At 35.8% G+C, this 26,862-nt stretch overlaps 1 long non-coding RNA gene across 3 annotated transcripts in view; it reads left to right on the top strand.

The window, feature by feature from the left end:
• The window catches only part of LOC114257344 (uncharacterized), a 29,430-nt gene extending 14,084 nt beyond the window's left edge, over positions 1-15,346 (top strand). For 2 of the 3 annotated variants that reach the window (XR_014361715.1, XR_014361714.1), the window contains exons 2-3: positions 4,684-4,811; positions 14,785-15,222. This is a non-coding gene — a long non-coding RNA (uncharacterized LOC114257344). Of the gene's footprint in view, positions 1-4,615; positions 4,812-14,784; positions 15,223-15,296 lie in introns of those variants that run through there. The other variant, XR_014361713.1, reaches the window with a different exon arrangement.
• The last annotated feature ends 11,516 nt before the right edge of the window (positions 15,347-26,862 follow it).

Genomic DNA, 26,862 nt, shown 5'->3' with positions numbered 1-26,862 from the left:
AGTTGTATGTCATTATCTCCTGTAAAATAAATAGAGGTGAGCTATATGCCTAGTAGGAATACATTTGACCAAGTATTTAATCATTTGAATAAGCCCACGACACCATTAAGATAAGACAGGGTGAGTAATTAAAGTACACTTATAAACATAGTTAATATGTAACTAATGACCCGTTGAATAATCACATTTCTATCTCACGCCAAACATCATCATATTGGAAAAGAAAACACACCATGAGTACCCCATAAGAGTCCAGATAAACCAAATGCAAGTTATACTTTAATTTAAAAACCATCCCCACATTTATTGACAATTATACGGCAGGACGTGGGCACCCAAAATCATCCATTTTTTCACTTTTACCGACTATAATACAGCTGGACCAGTAGACACCCAAAAACCTTTTTTCCCACATTCGTCCGACGATAAGCTCAAGACAGGGCAATTGCGCACCTTGACTCCCTGCGCAGGTATCAACACATACAATCATAACAAAAGACTCATGCTCAATTTGCTAAACTTTCATTCATTCAACAAATATTTAACACAATATGAGATGAAACACATAATCACACTCAAGAAGAATTAATCTCCAAGCCACAATCTCATTGTCATCACAATATTCACATCTTTTATCCTTTATTGTTCACAAGATTCCAAGACTGTAAGGAAATTCCAATTAAAATTCTACTCTCTACTTAGTTGGAAATTAGGGTTTTTTGCTACCTTTGGGGCTTTCCCTCTATTTATATATATATATATAAAGTCTTAACATCAATACTCCTCTTTTATGTAGATTTAATTGACATTTTAATAACAAGTGAGTGGAATGTCCCTTTTTGTTAAATCCAAAGTTTATATCCAACTCAATCATTTAATCAATCTTCAAAATCACAACAATACCATATAAACTTCTTCAAATCAAAGAAATACTTGGTTAAAAGTAACCCTACCTCAAGTTATGAGCACAAGAACCAAGCATCTAGATGAACTCTTCACCAAACAAAATTCTAATCGGTAAGGATGATGATCTTCAAGTGTTCTTCACCCTTTGCAAGAGATTTTAGGTTGGATCTTAGGAGAATGAGGAGTATTTTGGAGAGGAAACTTAGGGTTCTTCGGGCTTGAGACAAGGGGGAAGAGAGAAGAAAAGAAAAGTGGAGAGAATGATTAGAATCGTACTTTTTAAAGTGAAGAATCGTGCAAACCGCTCGAGCGCAACTTCCTTCGCTCGAGCGGGCAACACCATGACGAGGGGATCGCTTGAGCGACGACTCTATCACTCGAGCGAAAAATGACAATTCCCAGAAGTTTTGTAGAGCTACAGTGAAACTACTGGGAGCTCACATTCTACGCTCAAGCGCAGCTTTCTACGCTCGAGTGGTCCGGCCTGTAAACTGGCAAGATACTGGGAGCAACAATTCTCCGCTCGAGTGCAATTTCCTTCGCTCGAGCGGTCACCTAGAACAAAATGTCACAAATTTGGTAAGAAATTTTTTTTTTTTCGCATAAGGAGCCAAATGTTTTGGCACCATATGAAAATTGAGCGCGCCTAAAATAGGTGATTGGTGACAAAAATTATTTTGTCCCAAAAAAATAGGCAATAAGAACAACATCGTTTTTTAGTTTTGGGACTATTGTTGACAAAAAAAAATTTCTCACAAAAAATTAATGTACAAAAAATATATAAAACAATTAATATATACAATAAAGGTCTTTTTGAGGTCTGAGAAGTTGAAGGGTGTGATCTTCAGGACCCTTGCTTACCGCTGCAACCCACTACTACTCACAATGAATCTTGGGCTGTGAATAGAGCACGCCTTGTATTAATGCTATGCTTATTGTTTGATTTTATTATTTACATTTATTCTATCATTGATACTTTAGATTCATAATACATACTACTAATATATGAGCACTACTACAAAATTGGTTAACGGTCACAATTTTTGACTGTGACCTTAAACTTTTAATCTCAGTTTTTTTTTTATACAAAAACTATGACGAATGAGGGTGTGACTGTACAAGTTATATCATAAAAATTTTGCTTTTCAATTTGGCCATCAGGCATACCATATAATTTAGATATACTGAAGCTTAAAGGACCTAGTAGGACAAAATATGTACCTGTCCAAGAAGTAGTTCAGCAGCAACACAACCAACAGACCAGACGTCAATAGTTGTAGTGTACTCCGTCGCTCGAAATATAAGCTTAGATGTAAGAGGTATTGGGCTCTCCTTTTACCTAACAAAAATAAGGAATCAAGCATTTCAACCAAAACACAAAACTAAGGGAGAGGGAAAAAAATGAAAAGACATAAAAGAACATACCAAAACTTTAGAAATTCCAAAATGAACTTGTTATTTGCAAAAGAGTTAATGAGGTGGTGGGAAAATAGTATATACAAAAGGGCACCATGTTACAAACTGATGGAAAAATGTGAAATAATTACAATTGCACAGGAGGGGTTATAGAACTCTAATAAGTATATAGCATATTAATTAGGATACAGGTTAGAGTGTAAATCCTTTGGAAATTAGGCCAAATTTCTGCACTAATAAATCAATATATGTGGGATGTTTTCAAGCAGCCTCAACTCTACTTTAGTGTCCTAGCAAAAATGCCTATTCCCCTCTTAGTTTCTGACTACTTATTATATTATATTATATATATACATTGCAGCTCTGTTTTCTTTTTTCTTTTTATTTTTTAACAAACCCCTATCACATGGTCCTCTCATCAGTTTCATAAATCTCTGTTCATAGTATATCATAATTGGATTGGATAATGAACAGTTTTGGATTTATCTATTAGAATACAAATCTTTTCAATTTTGTATAAGGAACTACTGAATTTATGAATTTGGGAGGTACTCAGATTGATTGTTTCATAAGAGCCTAAAGAACATTACCCATTGTTGGTCCCAGTAATTGAGGATGTTGGGATGTGTAAAAGATAGGAAGACTCAAACCTTCATGCTCACACTTGAGCAATGCCCCTATTCTTTCATATAATCATATCATATTTTTTTCTTTACTTATGACTCATATTTAGTTATGACATTTGTGGTAATCAACGTCACAAATGTTATAATTTGCATATGGTACACATCCCAAAAGGGGCGTGGTAGCATGACCATACATACCACACAAAACCCCATATAAACTCTAGTTTGGAATGAATCAATAAATCAAAGTCCCCAAAAACAGAAGAACAATCAGTGTGTTTGGTTTGAGTTTTCTGAATTAAGTTTTTTGAAAATTGAGTTTTTTGGTTTTCGTATTCTTTTGTTTTTAGTGAATATTTTTTAAATTTTAAACATTTTTTTTACTTTTGTAGATGCGCCTTAGTTACATGTATCTAAAAAGTAAAAAATTTGTGAAAAAATATTTTAAAAAATTAATAAATACATAAAAATACAAAAAATGTACTAAATTCTTGTATTTTTCTTGTATTTTTGGTATTTAGTGAATTTTAAAAGTTTTTTTTTACAAATTTTTTACTTTTTAGGTGTATTTATGTTAGGTGTGTCTAAAAAGTAAAAAAATTGTTTAAAATATTAAAAAAATTCAGTAAAAATAAAAAAACATGGAAAATAAGAAAGTAGAATTTTCTGAAAAGAGTTTTCTGAAAACTCAAACCAAGCATGGTGAATAATTTTTTAAAGGCATTACTCTGTTTCAAGTATCTTCATGCTCTTGTAGAAAAAGCAATAAACAATAGCAATAATTTAATATAATTTCCAAGAGAGACAAAATAGTGCATTCAAAGTTAGAAGAACAGAGACTACTTTTAGTCCAAAAAGCCTTAAAATGTATTTACGAATTGAATAACAAAAAGAATCAATCAAGAATAGGGGAGTGGGAAAAAACATAGTCAACTCTGCAATGCAATGTGTTTAATTGGTAATGTCTTGACTGATAGGCCATTAAGACATTTGTCTAAGGCCTCCAACATTGAAGAGGCCCCAAATATTTATATATTTGAATAGACTATATAATTACTTCATTGACATGTCTTTCTAATTTACTATTAGTTTTTTTCATTTTTCTAGCTAACTGGTTAACAACTACGACTCAGTTAATTGGGATTTCCTATTCTCAATGCTTTCAAATTTTGGCTTTGGATCAAAATGGGTAGACTGGATGAAGGAATGTGTAACTACTGCAAGGTTATTTGTGCTTGTTAATGGATCTCCAACAAAGGAATTTAGTCCACAAAGGGGCCTAAGACAAGGGGATCCCCTATCCCCCTTCTTATTTAACATTGTAGCTGAAGGGTTAAGTGCATTACTCTTAAGGACTCATAACCAGGATTTAATTAAGGGGTTGAAAATTGGATCTAATGATGTAGCACTTACCCACTTACAATTAAGGGGTTAAGTGCCTGATACTATCATAGCAAATGACAGTAGCAAGAGTTGTAATTAAAAGGCTGTGATTGGTGGGCTTTGTCTATAATTCTGTAATTTGGTCAAGTTCTGTTTCTTCATTTACTTTCTTGTTGGTCACTCAATTAATTTCTTAGTTTCGTCTGAGACGTCTTCTTTCACTGTGGGTTGATGCAATTTTGCATAATTTCAGTTACATCATTTGTATGATGCTTCAGCTGAATTATTGTTTTTGCGTTTTTATCTGTGAATTAAGTTACGAACTCTTCATCAACTCAATTTGCCACTTCAGGAATGACAGGTTTATGTGAGCCAATCCACCACCAGGTTAGCATGTGGGAGAACACATTTAATGGTGATTTTAGCCCGAACACAGGCATGTCTGCAATTGTACTGGTGGATGCAAGTGTAGGCAACAAGGTGATGATTCATGGATTTTTCTCCCTTAGTTTAATGAATTTTGGTTGTTTATTCCTATGGCTATATTGTAACTGATTTTCTTGATTTGATTCTCTAGTCTGAATATACTTCTTATGAGTCAATAAGCTCTTTGGAAAACAACCAAGAACCAAAGAAAATATCTGATAAGGTGATTAGAATGCATGGCACACTGCTTCACCTTTCTCTCTTAGAATCTCTCTCTCCTAAGTTGCAAAAAGTATGGAACAAGGAGGTTTGGGGATAAGGAGAATGAAAGAAGTTAACACATGCTTGTTGATTAAATAGTGGTGGAGATTTGGTGTAGAGAAAGATGCACTATGGAGAAGAATTATTTGTAGCAAATACAAATTGGAGGTGGGTAGTTGGATGCCAAATATAGAATTTACCAGCAATTTCTCCTGAGTGTGGAATGACATTGTGTCCATTACAAACCAGAGTAATATCCTACTGAGGTTTTGCTTAGATAATTGTCAAATAAGAGTTGGGGGCTTAAGACTGTCAATCCTTCTTGTTATGTGATTAGTGTGATTAGGGGGAAACCAGCTCAATCTGATCTGGAGGGAAGGGGACGTTCGATGCTTTAAACTCGAGATTTGGATACAAAGAAATAAATGGATGGCCATAGAATAAAATTCTGGTTTGACAGATGGTGCTGAAAGAAGAGTTTTCTATTCTAAATAGATTGATTGTGGATAAAGTGGTGTCCTTCAACTCAATGTCAGTGATTAAATAAAGTGCAGGTGATTGGGAGTTTCAGTTTAGAAGGCAGCTTATGATTAGGAAAAGTGGAGGTTTTAAGTATCAAAACTTCGTTAGCATCAGCTCCTGTTGATAATCTGTTTTGGGCTGCCTCAAGCACAGGTGTTCATCCAAGCAAGTTCTGGCCCACAACTGTTAACCAGTAAATTGGTATAGGTAAAGTTTAATCCCCCCCAGAGTGTAGTTCTTGGGCTGGTTAGTTTGGAAGAGAAGATTGAAGACAATTGAGTTTCTCCAAAAATAATACAGGAAAATAAACAAGCAACAAGGAACAATCTAAATGTCTCAATATACAAATTAAAAACTCAAAAAATTGCTTTTGAAAATTCCAAACCAAATATTAATTTTCTTTTACACATTATTCAGTTAAAATTAGTGTTGGTTTTATTTGAAAATTCCAAACTCAAAAATACAAAAAACTTTTTAAAAAATTACAAAAAACTTAACAAAGAAATTTTGTAGCTTAAAAACCAAAATTTTTATATTGGTTTTAAAAAAATTAAAATGTAAAAAATAAAAATTAAAAAACAAATAAACAAGGAAAATTTACTCATAAGTCCTAGTTTCTGAAAAGTTGAACCATTTAGTCCTAAAAGTTTTCTTATGCTCCATTTAGTCCCATTTGCACATCAATCTAATGTTTGAAATATTAATCTGATGTTCGAAATCTAATGTTCGAAACATTAATCTGATGTTCAAAATCTAATGTTCGAAACATTAATCTGATGTTTGAAACATTGTAATGGGACCTTTCAGTCTATAAGGAAACTTTTAGGACTAAACAGTGTATAAGTTATTAATTTGGGATTTATTGGTGCATCCCCCAATAAACAAAGACTTGATAAATTCCCAGAAAACAGAGGATGATACAGAAACAAAAGAAACAAAGGATGATTTGGGAATGTGATCAATGACATTGTATTATAGATGAAGTCAAAGATAGAGCCAATAATTGGATTAAAAATTTTGACTTTTTTCAAAGGAAAAAGCTAAGAAAATAAAACTTAATACCACATATTCATTCTTCACAGTTAAGAGCTTTGGAATCAAAGCTCTAGTAGCACAGCTATTGGCTACAGATGTTAATTTTGATTGAGAACCAAACTTAATATCAGATATGCAGTAAGGGTTAGGGTTTTGAAATCAAAAGCCCTAATGTAAATGAAGTTTAGAGTTAGAAACAAACCTGAGCTACAAAAAAGATCTCTCGGAAAGATTCGATTAGAATGGAAGCGACTAGTTCTTGATGTCGAGAGAGTGAGAGATTGTGAAGATGTCAACACTAAGAGAAAGGTGGCCCCGACGCTGATTGGGCTGGTGGTCTTCGGCAATGGCTAAAGCTTTGACTATGGCAGAAGAGAAAAGGGAGAAGAAGAGAAGAGCAAGAGCAAGAAAGGGAGGCCAATTGACTTGTGACCCCTTGACTAGGGGTGTAAATTTGGCCCGGCCTGGCCCAGCCAGGCTCGAGTTCGGGTTGGCTAGGCTGGGCTAGCCCACGGGTTGGAAAATTAGGCCTAGGACCAGGGGGTATTCCGGTCTAGGCTTGGGCCAGGCCTGAACATTTTTAAAATTTTTTTTTCTATTTTTTTCACCAAAATTTTATTCATTTCTACTAAAGATGACACTGGGACTTGGGTGGGCTAGGCCTCAGGCCAGGCTTTGAGTGGGCCTTGAGCGGGCCACGGGCCAAGCCGGGCTTCAAAATGATGACCCAGGCCCAGGTTCAGGGTCCCGGGCCTAATCGGGCTAGGCCCATCCTGAGCCGCGGGCCATTTTTACACCCCTCGACTGATTTCCTTTGTCGTCCTTTGGTAACCGGTTACATTTGTTGTCAATTGAAAATTAAATTATTAAAATAATTTAGTTATGAGGTGGTTATGACATAATATGATATGTATGAATAACTAAATATAACTAAGTTATGAGCCAATATAATAATGGTTATGATCTATATGATATTGGTTATAATATAAAAACACATAATCTCATAACTAGATGTATGGTACATCCAAATGTACCATAGCATCACCCATGAGTCTGATTTAAAGAATTTACCTAATGAACCCTAAAAGGAAAAGTTGTGGCGCGCAATGAATAAGAATGACTTTATTATGAGATACTCTGTGATGGAGAAAATTATTGATAAACTAATATATGAAATTTGAAGCTTGAGAAGCTCAAAAATGTTTATGACGTAAATATTATTAACAATTTCGAGGAGTTTTTGCCTCTGCACTAGCGAGGCTAAATCCATATTTATTTGTCAAGGGGGATGGGCTAAGCCCTAAGGAAGTAACCCAACCTCTATGATTGGTAACCGTATGAAGGAGGTTCAATGGGTAGAAACAATTCTTATGGTGTGATTTAATTCCAGCACTTTATTTTTAGAAGACACCACAAGAGTTGTTATCCTACCCATCTCTAAGGCAATAGTGCTGATGAGTGACTTGTTAGGAAGAGTTTTTACCCCAAATGAATCCAAGGCAAACAATCTTTCGCAAGGTGCATTCCGTCACTGTAGCCTTGGAGGATTCTACTAAGTGGGAACCGTCGTAGTCGTGGCCGTGGGACTTGGGCTAGTCTCTAAATTTCCTATGAAAATCAAGATCAGAGTGTGTGGCCATTAAATGCACTAACCCACGAACTATTGTCCAATACCAGTGCTGTGTGTGTGACATGTTGACCTTCAGTCCAAAGAGTCTAGTTTAAGACTTAGTTCACTATGATTCTTCGGAAGGAAATTGTTAACACTAAGTGAGGTTCAAATCCGGAAGACACCTACACCTATTACACAGTATATGTTGCCTATTTATATATTTTTTATTTTATATTGTTTTGATTATAGTTTTAAAATGTGGGGGTATATTATAAATTTTGTGAAAATATTTAAAGAATTTATTTTTATTAAAAGTGGGGACCTGTTGGGATATTTTAACAAAAATAAATAATATTTAATATATTCATTATATTAGTCAATGAGTTTTAATACAAATTCAATTACAAGTTTTATTACATAACAATTTTTTATATAAATACAATTTATTATATGGTTTAATATATAACTATTTCAATACTGATCGTGGTTAATCGTGTTAATTACATAGGTTCCTATATAAATTCATCAACCTATTTTTTGAAATGCTTTAAGAGAGTTCTCTATACTTTATATATTGTTTATGTTTTGGACAACTCTGGTTCGTGGTATGGTTCAAGCCTCCTAGTGGTTGTGAACACTAGATGAGAGACGTTGTGAGCACCATATGGGTTATATCTTGGAATTGCTTCATTCTGGTTGTTTCTTCGCGAGGGAAGGAAGTAGTTTTAGGACAGTGACAACGCGACTCCCAAAGTCTCACAGCTATATTTTCCTACTCTTATTATTATTTTTTTTGTATATAATATTTATTATTTATTTATTGTCATTGTTTATGTAATATTTGTGCCAATTATTTGATTTATTATCTTGCTAGACTAACAGGGATTTGATTTGATTTTTTTTTTGTCATGTTGATGTCAATTTGGGTCAGCTTGGTTAAGAGCTTAAGAACGAGGGGTTGGCCGGTTGTGATGGTTGCATCCTCTATTTTTATTGTTGGTAAAAAAATGTAACGAAAGGTGAGATAACATAGGAGGAGAACTGGAGGAGGAGAGAGATAGATTATAAGAGGAGGGGTGCTCATTTATTTTTGTTTATTTGTAAAGCCTTGTGCTCTTTTTGTATTGGGTTGAGATTCTCTTTTGTTGTAAATAGCGCAATGTCCCTTATACATGTAAGTCTTTAAGACACTTTATTTGAATAATCGAGCAATGTTAAATATGATGTTTTTGCATGTTTCATCTTCATGCCACGTAGTGATTGAATATGAAATGTATGAGATTCGTAGATTCTCATGAAGTGAATGCAATGCATTGTCGAAGAGTGGTTTGTTCTATTTTGTGGATTCAATCAATAATTTGCTCCATATATGTTTTTATTTAAATCTTAAATTTTTTCTCTAAAAAAATAATTATAATTTTCCTAAATTAAATAAAGAATCGATTTGTTTTATTATTCGAATCATCGGAGTGTTACAACTTGGTATCAGAGCTCACCGGGTATGAATATCTTAGGCTCGTGGGACATGATTTTTACCACAATGAGTTTAATGCATGAGTGAGGAATGATTGCATACTATGTTCTATTTGACAACATGATTATGTGGCTATTTGGATATAGGATTAAATTTCTAAGGTATTATTTAAACCTAGGAAATTCTTAGAAGTCTCATTGGAAGAAGCACATGATCAACGCCAATTCCAATAGGAACTCTTGAAATGTTCTTGAGGCGAATAATAATCCTTGAAGAGTAATCCGTTATGTGCTGTGTGGTTATGTGCTTATGTGATGTGAATTGTGATGCATATGTCAAGTTGTGATGTGAATGACCCAATTGGGAGATATTTGTGACTTGGATTCTTTGTGCCACCTTACTTGGCAAGTTAATCATTTCCATTGTGTAAGAAATCAACCGTATAATTGGCATTGAACTGTAGGTCAACCAACTATGTATGTTTATGAGTGTAAGTGTGACATTAGAATGGTAGAGATTACGCTACATAGCAAATAGTTTGTTGTTATGAAGAGTTAATTATTTCTGATCTTTAAATCAAATTTGTGGAAGTGGGCTAGATGAAGAGTCTTGGAAGTAGAATAAGTTAAACATTAAACTTGTAGTAGTCTGATTTGGTTGAGACCTTGATGATGATCAAAGTGACCTAAGAGATTATTTTGGAGTGTTGACATCGGAACATGTAAAACTAGTTCTAAGTTTCCTTGGGATAGATGAAATTAGTTATGGTTGGGTTGTTCCACTTGTTTGATTGACTACTTGTGAGGTTAGTGTTAGGCCTCAGGCTGATCATCTTGGTATGTATTCGGAAATAGGTGTGGTCTTATTATGGTGGGAATTGTAAAGTGTATTAAGGAAAGTGTTGCTTATTGAATTTGTTTAGTTTGGAATCTTGTAACATATTATAAGTGAACGAACTGGATAAAGAATTTTCGAATAAATCGGGATAAGATTAAATTTGATTGGGTTGTGCCATTTGGTTGAATTTCTAGTAGTGAAAATGGTGACTTGTGAGTTGACATTTTGGGATATGTAGTCGAATTTCGTATGCTTTTGAATTTGTGGAATCAGTTGTCTCAGAATTTGTTGTTGATGTACTCAAGTGTAATATATGAGTGTTTAGGGATATGATGTGATTGATGACCAATGTCCTTGGAGAAAATTTTTGAAATGATCTTGTGAGAATATTGTGATTCTATAGAGATTATGACTAGATATTTTGAGATAGTTGGTGTGGTTGTGATTTGGATATTTTCGTGAAAATTTATATGCTTGATAAGGATAATTAATATTAACATTTATAGTTATCCATAGCTATAAGTTAGAAATTGTGAAGACTAGAGGTAATACGTGAGTATTTTGGATTGAAATAAGCCCCGTTTAGGAATAGGCTATTTTAGTTGGCTATTTGACATTTCATGAAAAGACATGCAAAAAAGTAGGGAGGGGAGTGATGTGGTGGGATGTTTTTTTTAATTAGCTATTTTAATCTGGGATGGGCTATTTTAACCCTTCCCAAACAATGTGTTTAAATGGAGATTATTTTTGTATCCCTAGTTATTAGCTATAAGATTGTCTTGTATCATTGGTATAAGTATTGTGAATCCCTTATATTGATATTTCGTTTAGCTATAGGTGTGGTGCGGTGTGATGAGAATTTGTGGTGTTGATATGTTGGTCTAGTATTATCATTGGATTTAATTTGGGTGCATTTGATCTTAGGTGGTTAGTGGTGGTCCTAATTAAGAGGTATTTAGTTTTGTTTGATGGAAGGTGATTCTTTATTTTAATTTTTATTCCATCGTGTTTTGTGGTGACATTATCTTAGAAGTAGTTATTTGGCGGATCTCTCGTTGGGGGGTAAGTTGGTATGAAATACTTTTATCATTTTGTTAGTCTTGAAACAAAAAAGAAAAAAAAATGTTTTGAAATATCCGTTGTTGACATAAGATTTCTTAGAATGAATGGATGGCATTATAGCTCGTGGTTGTATTTTTTTTTTTTAATTTGTTTATTTATTTATTTTTTGAGTTTGGGTAAAGATGACTTGACTATAGATTTTAGGTGGGATTTTGAAGTGACTACAAGAACATGATTATTCATTGGCATACCCTTCTGTCTTATTTGGCAATTGGCACCTTTTTCTTGTGACACGAGCAGTTGTAAGAATTAGGTTATGTTTTCCTTGCGTTTTAGTTAGTTGGAGTAGATTAGTTTCTAAGTTGTTCAATACTCTTACAGCTGTTTCCTTGTGATTGCTCCAGATACTTCTAAGATGAGAGGTAAAATTTTTAGTTAGTTGGTCTTGGGAGTGATATTAATATTTATCATTGGGTGAGTTTGTATTATGGGAGTTGTTGAATTTAAGTTTAATCTTGTGGATCATCATAATATTAGTATAGTGTGGAGTCGTGTTGCAAATTTGGAGTTAGTGGCATGGCATTGGTTTCAATGAATGAGTGTGGCTTTGAGTTAACTTTTTCATTGGGAGTACCTTAGTACAGTTAGGAAGTGTACCTAGTCATGACGAGTTCTATGTGAACTTAAAATAGTATTGTGACAGCTTTTGGGTAAATTATATGTTAGAATAAGATCATTTCGGTGGATAGTGCTATATGAATTTGTAATTTTAGCATTTTGTTGTGTAGCTGATTTTATTTCCTAAATGAAGCATGTATTGGCTTATGAGTCTTGACTTGATTTAAAAACATTTGTTGAAAGAGAGAGTTATATGGTTCAATTAGTGCATGGTTTGGAGGAGGTAGAACCTTAGGATGGTATGAGATTAATCTGAGTACTCAGAAGATTGTGAAAGTGCTTGGAAGGGATGTGAGGGTTGTGTTTTGTAATGACGAGGAAGTGGTAAAGTTTGCTGAGAGATGGTAGTCATGTGTGGGTGCAAAGGAGTATGGAATTTAAGTAGTGAACGTCATGATCAAGAGTTGTGTGGAGTTTATGAATGTGAAGGGAACTTAGTGGTTGGGTACTAAATATGGACTGTGTTTTAATTGATGGGTGGTCGGATGGTTGATATTTGGATTGGGTGACAAATAGTCACTTTAGTGGTTTGGCGCTGAGCTGTGAGATTTGGTTTTAGGGAGTCCAACTTGGACTCAGGTATGAAGTGGGTGTGTGTTGAAACTTGGATAGGGGTGATACATGTTGGTTAGCCTGTCGATGTTTGAATTGTGAGAGTAGAGAATCGATGAGTGGATTAAGTCATGTAGAGCAAATGGATCCTTGTGGCCGATCCCTTTTAATGGGACTCAAGACTTGGTTTGATTTGGTTTGGTTGCTTGGTTTGGTTTGGAATCGGTGGTCTGGATGCGTGGTATTCGAAGTTTATTGACATATAGTCATCTTGGGAATTGATTCGGTTTGAGTAAAAAGTTGTACGGTTTGGTGGTACTTAGGTAGTACTGGAGGGCATTGAGCTTCGCTTGTGTGTGTATGTTGTTGATATGAACCTGTGAAATGACTCAAATTGAATCAAATTGTTTGAATGTAGATTATTGTAATCGCACTTGTGCCAATGTGTACTATCGATTGTTAGTGATGATGTTTGTAGTGATTGGGAACTTCCAACTTTCGGGAAGTCGAATGTGCTGTGTTATGCCTTGAATGCACTGTTATTATTGTTTCTATTCATTGTTATTACAGATGTGTGTGGTAAATGGGTTGTAACATCACCGGATGGGTGATGGAGGTTGTTGGGTGATGGTTGGGATTCATCGAATGAATGTTGAGAATGGTTTGGAAAATGAAAATTTCTTTTCCTTGTGTTGTGGCCTAGGATGGCATAGTTAAATTAATGTGGAAGATCTAATCTAAGTGGGAATATATATAAAAATGAAAAGATTTTCAAGAGGAATGGAGAATTTTGTTTACAAAATTGCGACCGTTCATTGTTCTATCTCTTATAATGGGGTTGTATGGAAACCTGGGTTGAATTGCTTGTTGTGTATGTGTATATATATATATATTGGCATATTTATTTTGAGGAAATATAATGCGATTGCAGTTGTTATATCAATTTGTGTTTTGGGCAGTGAGTATGGGGCGTCTTTTCTTTCCTAAGTGTTGTCCAAGTATTGTTTTATGGTGGTTTCCTTTCCCTTCGGCATTGGGATTTGGTCTCTCCGTGGTCATCTTTGCGTGGTGTTGTCATTAGGGGAGTAGAATGGTTGGTGTTGTTCCTTGTCTCTTGGATTTTGATGAGTATACTGATAAATTATGATCTCTTTCTCGTGTTTCTTCTTGTTTGGGTGTCTTTGGGGCGCTAAGGTTTTGAGTCTGAATTCGAGAATTTATATCGAGTGTGAGTCTAGCTTTTGATTGGAAGTTATGTCTTGCCCTCAGAATTGAATAGCTTCTAATTTGACTCCGATTTTATTTCGGAAATATATCCCACGTGTATTAAGTCAGAGGTTGTGTTTCCATCTGTATTGGTTTGTCCTTTGGTTTCAGTCGTTCCCTAATTTCGGGGATGAAATTTCTTAAGGTGGGGAGGTTATAGCACTCTAGAATTTTTTTTCTTTTTCTCGTCACTCGAGCAAAGGAATGCTCGCTCGAGCTGTCTCGCAAAGCTCCCAGTATTTTTGCAGGTCTGTCTGAGATTCTGTGAGTTGTCGATGTCCGCTCGAGCGCATGAGTAGTTGCTCGAGCGGTCTGTCTTGTTGAATCTGAACTTTTGGGAATCCGTGTTCTTTGCTTGAGCGAAGGATTGGTCACTCAAGCGAAGTGTCCGAATTCAGTATGTTTAAAAGTCACTTTTTGGTCCACTTTTCTTCATTCTCTCTTGTTCTTTCTCTCTCGTCTGACCCTTTTCCACCATTGTTGTGGGTTTAAAGCTTTCAAGCTTGGTTTTCATCTTTGGTACCTGCTAGTTATATCAAAATCCCAATCGCGAGTAGAGTGCTTTACTTGAGGTCAGGAGATCTTTAAATAAGTTGGTACAAGGCATGTCATTTTTCATATGTCCTCAAATCTTCTTATTGTTGATTTTCCAGAACGAAAGCTAGTTTTTTCCTGCTTACATCTATCATTGGTGACTTGTTTTCTTCCTTTATTCATGCAATTCACAGTCAAGGAGAACCCAGATCAGTGAAAGAATGAGGAAACTACAAGAGCTTGTTCCAAACATGGACAAGGTAGGAAGGATAACAACAATGCACACACTTCATCCTATGGTCATAAAACTCATGATCTTTCTGTTTCTTGTAATTCGCAGCAAACAAACACAACATACATGTTAGATTTGGTTGTTGAGTACAAAAAAAAAAAAAAAGAAAAAAAAAAAAACAGTACAAGGTATTGAAGAAGAAACCAAATATTGTCTTCGTTGGAACTCTTTTTTTTTTTTTTTTTTTTTATCATTGGAACTCTTTTTATCTGTGCTTGATCACTGTTTATTTATTTATATTGTTTTCATACACTCAGCGAAAATTGAGCAAATTGCAAGTGTTCAATTAATATGAATATATGTGTTTGTCATGGTTTCCTTTGGTCTTGCGTGTATGTTTAAATGCCATTTGGTGCTTTTTATTGATGTGTATTAATGGGATCTTAATATGACATTTTGGGAAAGTGTTTGAAGGGTGATGGAGCACAATCTGCTGAAGAGAAGTAGTCATTTCAAGTAAATGAGACACCTCAATTTTAATGAAGAATCTGGTTCTGAACCATACACTCTGAAGGTTTTCTCTCTCCCGACTTCAGGGGCGATTTTGGTGCTCTAAATTAGATAATGTAGTTAATACATGTCCTAAATTAGATTAGCGTCACCTTTTGGCTGTTGGCCTATATTTTCAGCTATAGACTCATGCTCATGCTTAGCAGGAAAGGACAAAATAAATAAAATAATTCATATTTTTGTGAATAGTTTTTTGTACCTATAACTTTTTTCACCATTTTTATATTTTTAAAATTTTTGGGTTACACTTATAAAATTTTAGAGGAAACTAGAAAGGGACCTAATTTTTCAGATTGAATGAAACAATGAAGTGTATGGCTAGTTTCTAAATATGTTAACTTCATGATCGTGTGTTGACAAAAATTAATGTTTATCATCAACCCGTCAAGCCATATGAGAAGTCACATAAGAAATGAAAAAAATTAGTGAAATATTTAAGTGATATATAACAACCCTCCATCCATATTTATTTAATTTGATGGAATTTGGAGTTACCTACTGTCTGAAATTAAGAAATAATTTTAGATTAAATTTCTGCAAAGACAAGGAAGTTCATATAACACTGAAAAAGCTAGCCTCTTATGAATATGACAATTTCAACTTTCAATTACCAAATAAGACCAATTGGGAGAAAAAAAACAAAACAAAAACAAAATTGTGGATGCTATGTTTTTTAGTTATTCCTCAAGAGGATGACTGCACAAATGCTTCAAACATAATTTGTTTTGAGCTTGCATATGACAATGATATCAATATAACTTAATGCTCTTCAACAGCACATGCACGTTAAAAAAAAAATGCAGTTTCAGTTCATGAGCCTCCTGTCACTATGAGGCCTGCCAGCACATTCGTAAACTATTTAAAAGGCTATTTTGCTTATAATACAGTCATAATTTGTAAACTTCTGGATGAATAAAGAAATTTTGTACATTCCAGGTTCAAGGATTTCAAAAGAAATTGGTACGTTCCTGCATAGCGCATTAGGATCTTGGTATTGGTGGCGACTTGCATGCACCTATGAGAACTTCTACAAATATAGAGAGATCTAAATAACTAATCTAAAGGATTTACCGATCAAACTCATGGTTTCTACAATGTTACATGTCGTGATGCTATAAAATGTGAAAGAAGGTCCACAAAGTCTATGCCAATTGAAACTGAAAAGAGACACAACCTGAGTTGGATAAACACCACATGTCACAACAGTATACAAGCTAGAAATTTTTTTTTACAATTTACATGGAAAAGAGAAAACCCAAGTCTCAATGGCATTATCTATCTAGCTCAGACTCTGAATGAACTGCTTGAAAAAGAAACTGAAGGTGATATAATATATGGTAAAATTAGTACTGAAATAAAGGTGAAGCATCAGAATTTAAAAAAAAAAAAAATTACACTATTTTGACGGCTCTTAATTAACCATGAAAACCAAAAAAGCCTTTCCGAACAATGCAAAGCAGAACCATGAATGACTTACACAGGCAATTGAGCCAAATGCCTCATAGTGGCTGCCAAGACAGCAACTAGTTAAGTTTCTTGATGATGCTGAGCTCCAAAACTTTGGATGATTTCTGTGAGTTTCCTTCCTTCATGTTTATAACCTTTTGAAAGTCAATTCTCAAAACCTGGTCACTGATATATGGGGAACATTAGTAACAAAAATGAGCCACAAAACCAACCAGAAAAGCTTTTACTCTATGGACTTACAAACTTTATGAGAGCTATATATAGACATTAGCTGAGTCCACACAAGATAAATAACTCATTTATTTGGATTTTTTAACCATTCAAGCATAAGATTTTTAATCTTAACCAATCCAACCAACTCAATTTTTAGGTACTCCTTTTTCTGTAGAAGAAAGTTTGTGTAAGTATTGTTTTCAATTCCTAATAGTATACATCAGTTTCGGTTTAGAATTTTTTTCTTTGAACAGTGTTTTGGTTTAGAATTTTCATTCCAATACAGTAGCTTAACAAGTGTCCATTTCCACGTCATTCAATGTTAGAAACCAACCAGCAGAGTGAGAATGAGTATTTCATTCCACGCCATCTTGCATTCCATTCCCACTCTCATCCATCTTCCAATATTGAATCAGTCCTTATCATCATCCAAAGTTGAATCGCCATTAACACCACTAAGAACAAAGAGAACCGAGCAGATCCTTGTCGAGGGAAAACTTGAAAATCACAAAAGTCCTTCGCCTTTTAAAGGGAAGTGTAGGCCTCTGACTTCTTTCATCTTTAAGATTAAATCAGCAACTGTATAGCAAGGGATATTTCAATATCCTTTTACCTGAGTTGCAACTTTCTCTTTAATTAACTCCAAGACATTTTCCCAAGAAGCTAAACCATTATTGGAGATAAGGCTATTTCTGGTTTTCCAAATGGTCCAAAAAACTGTCATGGATGATTATAGCCTCCCATAAGAGCTTTTTCACATTCTTGAATTTCATTCGAAACCACCAATCAAGTAAGGCACTAACTGATGAAAAAAAACTCATTCCATTCCCCACCAAGACAAACAATCACTGTAGAAAATTTAATGTATAAAGAGAAATAGAGAATTGTATTATTGATTGATTGATAATTGATTTCTATTACAATGATTCATGATTCCTATATATAGAAGAGGGTGAGTGTGTAGTAGGTAAGGAGTAGATGAAGTGGAGGTGGTAGTGGTGTAGTGGGTTAGGTTTAGTGGAGTAGGTGAGGTGGTAGTGGTGTAGTGGGTTAGGTTTAGTGGAGTAGGTTTAAGTGGGTGAAGTAGGTGGAGAGTAGGTGGATTTTAACAGCCCCCCGCAAACTCAAGGGGGATAGGAACTAACCAACTTGAGTTTGGAGAGAGTAACAAAACAAGAAAATACATAAAAATAAAAGAGGATAAGAGACACTGTATGGTCGTGTCAGACCATTGGTGAAGACACTGGATGCTGGTGTCATAACGTTGTAGAGGACACTGTATGGGGGTGTCATAACCATGTAGAGGACACTGTATGGTGGTGTCATAACGGTGTAGAGGACACTGGATGGCGGTGTCAGACCGATGTAGAAGACAGTTTATGGGGTCATGTCGGACCGTTGTAGCAGACAATGTTGTGACAGTTGTGGTGACAGTTTACGGAGTCTTGCTGGACCCTTGTAGAAGACAGTTTATGGGGTCATGTCGGACCGTTGTAGAAGACAGTTTACGGAGTCTTGCTGGACCCTTGTAGAAACTAACCGGAATCAATGTCGGGACAGTTGACGGAGTCTTGTCGGACCCATAAAGGAGCTAACCGGAATCAATGTCGGGACAGTTTACAGAGTCTTGTCGGACCCATGAAAGAGCTAACCGGAATCAATGTCGGGACAGTTTACAGAGTCTTGTCGGACCCTTAAAAAATACACTGTATGATGGTGTATATAGGCTGCCCAAATATATATATATATGGATATATATAGTGAGCCCTCAAAAGTCGCGCCCTCAAAAGGCGCGCCCACTTCATCAAAAGGCGTGCCTGACAGAAAGCGTCGAGCCATTAAAAGGTGAGCCGGAGACGCGGCGAGGCACGTGAGCGACAGAGTGGCGTGTCGGCCTCGGCTATTTAACCAAGGTTGAGGCGGAGGCTGTGCAAACCAGTCTGAAACCGCCGAAAATCCTTTGAAAAAACTCTTCCGTTTCTGAGAAAGAGATTCTGGAACACTCTGTTGCCATTCTGTAACCAATCTTTCTCTGAAACACTCAGCAACCCATAACATGGCCTCGTCTTCCCGTTCAGCTACCCAGAATATGGCCTCTTCGTCCCGTGGTCTGCTCACTCTTTTTCCCGACCTCAATGAGTCAACAAGAGAGAGAACTGGTGCGGTGGCCAGTGAACCTCAACCAAACACCTCTGTGTTTGCTCCGTTGAACTTTCCGATGCGGTCGGTGGAGCAAAAAATGGCGGTGCAAACTGATATTGAGGCCAATCAGTATACTCTGAAGTCATGTGTGGAAACCATGACTGCGGTCACAAACTTGTCGCACCGGCTGCAGAGCAGGACAAATGAGGTGCAGCATTTAAACGGCCAATTGGCTCTGCTCCAGCGCATGTATAAGGATGCGCGAGCAGAGATAAGTGTGCTGAAGGCGGAAAACAAGGAGCTGAAGCGGAAGGCTACCGTGATGTTCCGATTTGGAGGTCCACCATATGCTGTAGTGGAGGAGCAGGGTGGAGTGAACGTGCTCGGTGGAGTGGGTAGTATGGAGGCAGCGCCGGTAAGGGACACCCAAGAGAAAAGCAAGAAGAAGAGACCTGCAGCAGAGTAGAGAAGAAAAATCCCACTGTGGGTGCGGGTGTGTTGTGGTGGTTTGTTTGTTTGTTGGTTTTTTTTTTTTTTGTTTTTTTTTTTGTGTAAAATTGTGATCGGGGTTGATCCCTGAGATGAATAAAATATGATTTGGTGTGCAAAGCTATATGGTATGAAGGGAATTGGAAAAAGATTAAAAAGAATGTGAAAGAAAAATAAAGAAAAAATAATAATAATATATTTGAAATCAAAAAATGAAAGATGGAGGAAATAAGGAAAGTGGTTTGGAGAAAATAAATAAAAATAAAAATAATGGAGTTGGAAATCAAACGGAGGAGAGATGAAGATTTTTTTTTTTTTTTTTTTTTTTTAATATAATATAATAAAAAGAGATATATATATATATATATATAATAAAGAAAGTGGGGAACAAGAGTGTAAAGAAAAGAAAAAGTATAGGTTGCATCGTGGGTCACATGGGTGAGTAAAAGAAAACAATAAAGAAATGAGTGGGTGCCCCCCATGTGCAAGGATAGTGCTGGCACTTCAATAGGTGGTACAGCCTGCTGAGCATCAGCTTTGACAGGAGCTGCCTTTGGACCTTTTCTCTAATAAATGCGTCAAACTGTTGCTGTTGGTGTTATCAAGAATGTGGAGAAGAGGAGGCTTGTCTGATGGCCTCTTGGGCTGTGTAATCATATCGAGGTTGGTGGACCTCTCAATCATGTTGTCACCCTCAAAACCAGAGATGGGGACAAAAGGAATTTTGTCAGGGTTGTAACCAACCTTCTTCAGATAGGAAGAGACTTCCTGCACAATTTCATCATACCTTGCTTTTGAGTACTTAGGAGTGGTAGCATCCATCTTGTTACAGCAGCAAATCATCTGCCTCACTCCAAGAGTAAAAGGAAGGAGAGCATCTTCACGGAAGAACTTGGGCTCCTTCTCAATCTCCTTGCCAGATCGACGATCAATCTCAGCAAACTTGACAGCAATGTGGGAGGTGTGGCAGTCAAGAACTGGAGCATACCCATTACCAATATGACTTGGGTGATTCATAATAATAACCTGGGAGGTGAAATTTGCAGCTTCCTTGGCTGGATCATCCTTTGAGTTGGATGCAACAAAACCACGCTTGAGATCCTTCACTGCAACATTGTAGATGAAGACGATTGAGACGGTGGTGTATGGGAGGACAACAGTGAGAGGAGAGGCAGTGGTGGTGGACTCGAAGAAATTTCAAGGTATGTGTAGAAAATTCTAGCAGATTAGGTTGAGGTCCGGCGGGCGGCCAAGGCGAGGTTGCCGCCCGCCGGTGAAGCGAAAAATACTAAATGCTTAACCTTGCTCTGATACCATGTAGAAAATTTAATGTATAAAGAGAAATAGAGAATTGTATTATTGATTGATTAATAATTGATTTCTATTACAATGATTCATGATTCCTATATATAGAAGAGGGTGAGTGTGTAGTAGGTAAGGAGTAGGTGAAGTGGAGGTGGTAGTGGTGTAGTGGGTTAGGTTTAGTGGAGTAGGTGAGGTGGTAGTGGTGTAGTGGGTTAGGTTTAGTGGAGTAGGTTTAAGTGGGTGAAGTAGGTGGAGAGTAGGTGGATTTTAACAATCACCCCAAATTTTCCATGATCTTCTACATAGTAACTCATTCGCACAAATATTAACAGAGCCTAGAACAGGATTCATCCAGAGAATTCATTTTAATCAAAAGACCACAAATGGTAATCCTTTTGCGCCGGACTAGCCAAGCAAAAACAACTCCTCCAAAGGGGGCAATGCTTTTCCACAAACTCTATTGTAGGAATAATACAACATTGAGATGAGGTAAACAGGTTTTGTTAAGATTTTAGTGAGAAGTTACCTGATGGATCCACTCTCAAAATTAATTGATCCATTGATTGGCATTAACCTGATCAACCTTTGGCAGCATTTGCAACAACCTATGATGGTCTTCCTCCTCCCATACCAAGAAAATCTTCCTCTATGACATACTCATAATGATGAAATCATTAATGAGACCATCTTTGTTACATCAGACACCCATATATCAAACAAAAAGAGAAATCTCATTCCATTTCCCAATTTTAGTAGCACATTATTGGGGACATGTTCAGGGAAAAAAAAAACTGCATTATCGTTTAAGAAATGAAATATCCCATCTCTTGTTGTCCCAATTTATCTTTTCACAAATCACTCTTTTCCAAAGGAGATTTGGTTCAGATGCAAACCTGCACCACCACTTAATCAAGAGAGCTTCATTCTTGATTTTTAGATTAGAACTACCTAGAACCATAAATCTATGTAATGAATCTTTCATCATATGAGATTAGACTCACTGTAATTATAGTCACAGGGTTAGTATTCAATGTTTATTGGCTCGATTTGTTTTGACAGAAAGACTCAAACTCATAGTAGGCAGGGCTAAGGAGGCTGTTGAAAGATTACGAAGTATTCTCTAGTTTCCTTTGCCATTTCAGGCACATAATTACTAATTTATACAGTAACATTGTTCATATGATTTGAGTTTAGAAGGTGAAATCTTTTCACCCTTCTCTTTTAGAAAAAAATTCTCTAGGTGGACATCCCCTCGACAGAACTTGTAATTCTTAGATACTTCAATCTTTAGTTTGCCGTCACTTACTCACTCTCTACTGCTGCAAAATGTGAAAATATGCTGACTGCAACTGAAGCCAAACAATATGAATCAAATTTCAACACTCAAATTATTTGATGAACAAAACATCATTTTTTTCGGGTAAGTCAATATATACCAAAGATCAAAAGTAAATACATAGTACAAGGAGCATACACGGACAACACAAACAAGGATGGGAATCATCTAAGCAAGCAAAACATGAGGACAATACCATTTAGTCAATCTAGGCCTTGTTTACATCTGACATGAACATATGTACAACAGATACAACATACAGACCATGAGAAGATAGCAATAGCTGCACAGAAAGGCTAGAAAGCCAAAGCGGCAACAACAGTAGCATCAGCATAAAACCAGTCAATTCACGATTGAGCTTTTATATGTGACACGTGCACAAAAGCAAATAGAGTTTGATAAAAGAAGCAGCACGACTAGAACCAAGGAAACAACAACAATACAGAATCATCAAGCCACTTCATATCTAGATTCGTCAAACCTTTTTTCGGTCTTCAATAAGATGCAACATTTCTTTAAATCAGATGCAACATTTACTTCACCGGACGCAGCAGAAAATGATTGAAAGAGTTGATACCATCCTCCGGAAGCTCTGTTGGTTTCCCAAGGATAGCAGTAGTTGGGGCAGAGCAGATAAATGAATGTATCAAACCTGTAAATGAAAACGATAACAACAATGACAAAGATTTTTTTTTTTTTTTTTTTGTGATAAATACAATGACAAACAAATATTTGACAAGCATCTACCGAAACTTAAACCACATGAAACCTAAATAACATTTAGTTGGCATAGATGACATTTACACCTTGAACAATTTTTACTAAAATCTAGAAACACCACAGGGGAAAAAATAATAATAATAATAAATAAAATAAAAGAGTGGTTTAGCAACAAACTTATGGTGAATTATGAAAGCACTAAAATAAATAGTCTATGACTCTTTGACGGGAAGGAAAAAGCATTTCATCATAAAACTACTATTTGCATAAGCTTCTAGTAATGCAGAAATGAGAGCAAGACTAACCATATACCAAAAGAAGTTATTATATGCCACTAAAAGATATAGAGATACACAATGCCTAAACATAGTGAAATCAAATATGAACAATGGAGTCGGTGTAAGCAACTAAGCACATAGCCATATCCGTAACCTATGGTAAAATTTGTAGTTTCTTCGATAGTCATGAGAAGACACAATCTCTAACAAACCAAATCTCTATGAAATGGAATACAGGCAAAACTTCAAGTAAAACCATGTTACATGCTTTGGTGTGTTCAATTTTTCAAAATAAGCTTACAATTTTCATCATTTGTTTAGCCATAAAGATGAATAACATAGTACATATGTCAAGTTAAACAGAATTAATAACCATATTAAATTTATTGAAATTTTGATAAATAAATGTGAACAATGGCCAAAATCATTGCATCACATTGATATATGCCTGCTATTTGAAAGGAAGGGTGTGTTCAATAGGTCAATTCTTGATAGACTCTCAGGATATATAATGGATCAACCGGCTCATTTACTTCATGTGAAGAATTGTTATTAATGAAAGCCATATAAAGGAGGTGTGAGGTAGGACTACAGAAAATAAACATTGGTACAAAAGCAAACAAACACTTTGTACAACCAACACGATGAAACAATATTTGTGCAATCCATACTTCGATTCTTTTTTTTTCATTTGAAAAAAATTGTTTTAGTTGTACATGCATAACCACATGTATGCCCAATATAGAGGGTGTTTGTTTGGGCTTTTCTGAGCCAACTTATAACTTCTAGCTTTTGAAAAGCTATTTTGGACTGTTTGGTTAAACTTATTTCAAACAGCTTCTGATTCTAACAACTATTTTAAGTCAAAAAAACTGATTCTAAGAAACTGCTCACTCCTTCAGCTTCTGCTATAGACATGTTAATTTGCGGTTATACTCTTAGATTTTTTTATTTTTTATTTTTTTAAAATAGAAAAAGACCCAAATGGACTATAGAATATTATTATTATTTTTTATAAGAAATGTAGATAAGTAGTGAATAACAAAAAATAAAAGTAATTGAAAAAGCTACTTCATAGCTTATTTAACAAACAATACTCAGCAATTTAAATCTATAATCCAACAGCTACACCAAACAGATTAACAGCTTCTGATTAAAGTCATAATCTATAATCTGTTAAGCTATAATCTATAATCTGTTTTAACAGCTACACCAAACGGGGCTGTTATGTTTTATTATTGGCAATCCCGTTTGACAAAACTCCTTTCAGTTGTATTTATTTTTTGCACATTTATTTCAGTGAGGCTATGAGTGTTTAGATGCGAATCCAACCCGAATTGAGCCTTTCAGAAAAGTTTGTGATGCAAATATTTTCAAGATTGCCACTTCGCTGATTATGACGGGGATCGAGCTGCCCGATCAGCTCGCGGGGGTCCAGGGGGCAGCGCCCCTTGGCGGGTCCGGGGCAGCGCCACGGCGGGGTCGAGGGGCAGCGCCCCCGAAGCAAAATGCAAAAATGCATTCAAAGTTGCCTGTCCGAGCATGTTATATTTTTCCAGTTTTTCCATTTTTGGCCTTCCCGCTCGAGCGGGGAAAGTGACGCTCGAGCGGGGATTGGAAGCTCTCAGCATCTCTGCAGTCGCCTGTAAAAATACTGGAAGGTGTGATTTTACGCTCGAGCGGATGCTCCTACGCTCGAGCGCATCTCAGTTTGTTCGCACGCAGTTTTTGGTCAGTCCGCTCGAGCGGGCTGTGTTGAGCTCGAGCGGAGATCGCGGGACAGATTCTATAAATTCGCGTATTGGGTCAGATTTTGAGTAGAACTTCTCCAGATCTTCTTTTTGGTTTCTAGGGTTTATATCTGGGGATACTTTGTGAGTTTTCTTTGATGTTTTTATTGAGTATTCAACTCATGATCTAAAGAGAGTACATCAAAAGTTTGTTTGTTATACACAAAAGAGAGAGTTATTCTTCAGTTGTGGATTCTGAAGAATTCGAGCCTGAAGCTTTGGTGGAATCCGGAGTGGCTCATCAGAAAGACAATTCCGTGGTGAAGATGGGGTTGGAAGAGGCACATAGAGGTTGGTTCAATTAGGCGTTGTGGATTCGCTAGGTAATTGAGAGTATACCTGTGTAATTCCTTTAATTCTTCTTAGTGGATTGTTCTTGTGGCTGTTGCCCGTGGTTTTTTGATCACAGTTGGAGGTGTCCAATTGTGGTTTTTTCCACGTTAAAATCGTTGTGTCTCTTTGTCTTGATTGTTTGATTGTTTGATTGGGATTGTTATATTCTGCTTAAAATTGATACATAATCACAAATCAACATCTAGGGGATTTCTAGATTTTTCAGGGGCCATAGTGGCACGTGCGTGATGCAAGCAGAAGGTGCTGCACTTCACCTATTCCAATGTTGATTTAAGAGTAGAGTTTGAAGTAGAATCCATTTCAAAAGCTACACATACAAAAGAGAACATGCCCGTCTCCTTTTAGACGTTAATGAACAAAATGAAAGTCATGTCAAAAACCATTATTTGATGAGTCTACCAAATAAATGAGGTTAGGAATTTAAAAACTTGACAAACCTCACTCATGTTCTACTTCATCAGTTCAAAATCATAGGTGGAGAAACAATTTTACAAAAATAAAAGAAAGAATATATTAGATGCAGAGTCAGATTTGATAATGCTTACATTGAGCTTTGGAAGAGCGGAAAGAAAGAAATAGAACTTCAACATTAAAGAACCCTTAAACCACACTGTCATCCATAGGCATCACCACTTAAGTAGAAAAATTGCTGAAAATTGAAAAGTAATTGGGTTAGTGATTGCCACAAAACGAAGATCTAACAAAATATGTAGACAAAGCAAAAAGACATCAATGATTCATGGTGAAAATACATAAATTCTAGGTAAGTAATCAATGCTCCAACCCAAAAATTAAAAAAGAAAAAGAAATATATTGTGATTGGGCATGTGATCCTAATTGTGTTTGGGCTGTTAAAGTGAGAAAACAAATTACCGTTCTGCAATATGATTTTTATTTTTATTTTTTTATCAGAAAACAAAAAGAGTTTATGAATAATAATGTGAATCATTACAATCAATAAATAAACACGGGGAAGGGATAATAAAGAATAGAAAAAAACAGGCAGCATATAAAACCACCTTAAACTCTGAACATAGGCCCAAAATCCCTCTATGAAGAAGAATACAGTGGTTTTTTGGCAAGAGACCAACAGTGAGAACACTTGAAATGGAATTCTCTTGTTTTTCAATAATATATATATATATATATTTAAGAAATTAATTTGGCCTCTTTATCTTCAACCTCCATCAAGTTAGAGCATCTCCAACCCCTTCACCAATTTTTTCATCTACTTTGACTCCAAATTTGAATAAAAAGTTTGATTTGATATGAAATACTCCAATCCTTACATCAAAATCTTTTAAAAAATTCCTCTTATCCCAATTTTTTCTTTCTATCAAATTTGATGAAAAAAAATTCATCTCAAATGCTTCATC

Source organism: Camellia sinensis, chromosome 2 (assembly GCF_055761805.1).
Source record: "Camellia sinensis isolate YWXY chromosome 2, ASM5576180v1, whole genome shotgun sequence".
Classification (NCBI taxonomy): Eukaryota; Viridiplantae; Streptophyta; class Magnoliopsida; order Ericales; family Theaceae; genus Camellia; species Camellia sinensis.
This window is presented reverse-complemented; position numbering and strand designations above follow the sequence as displayed.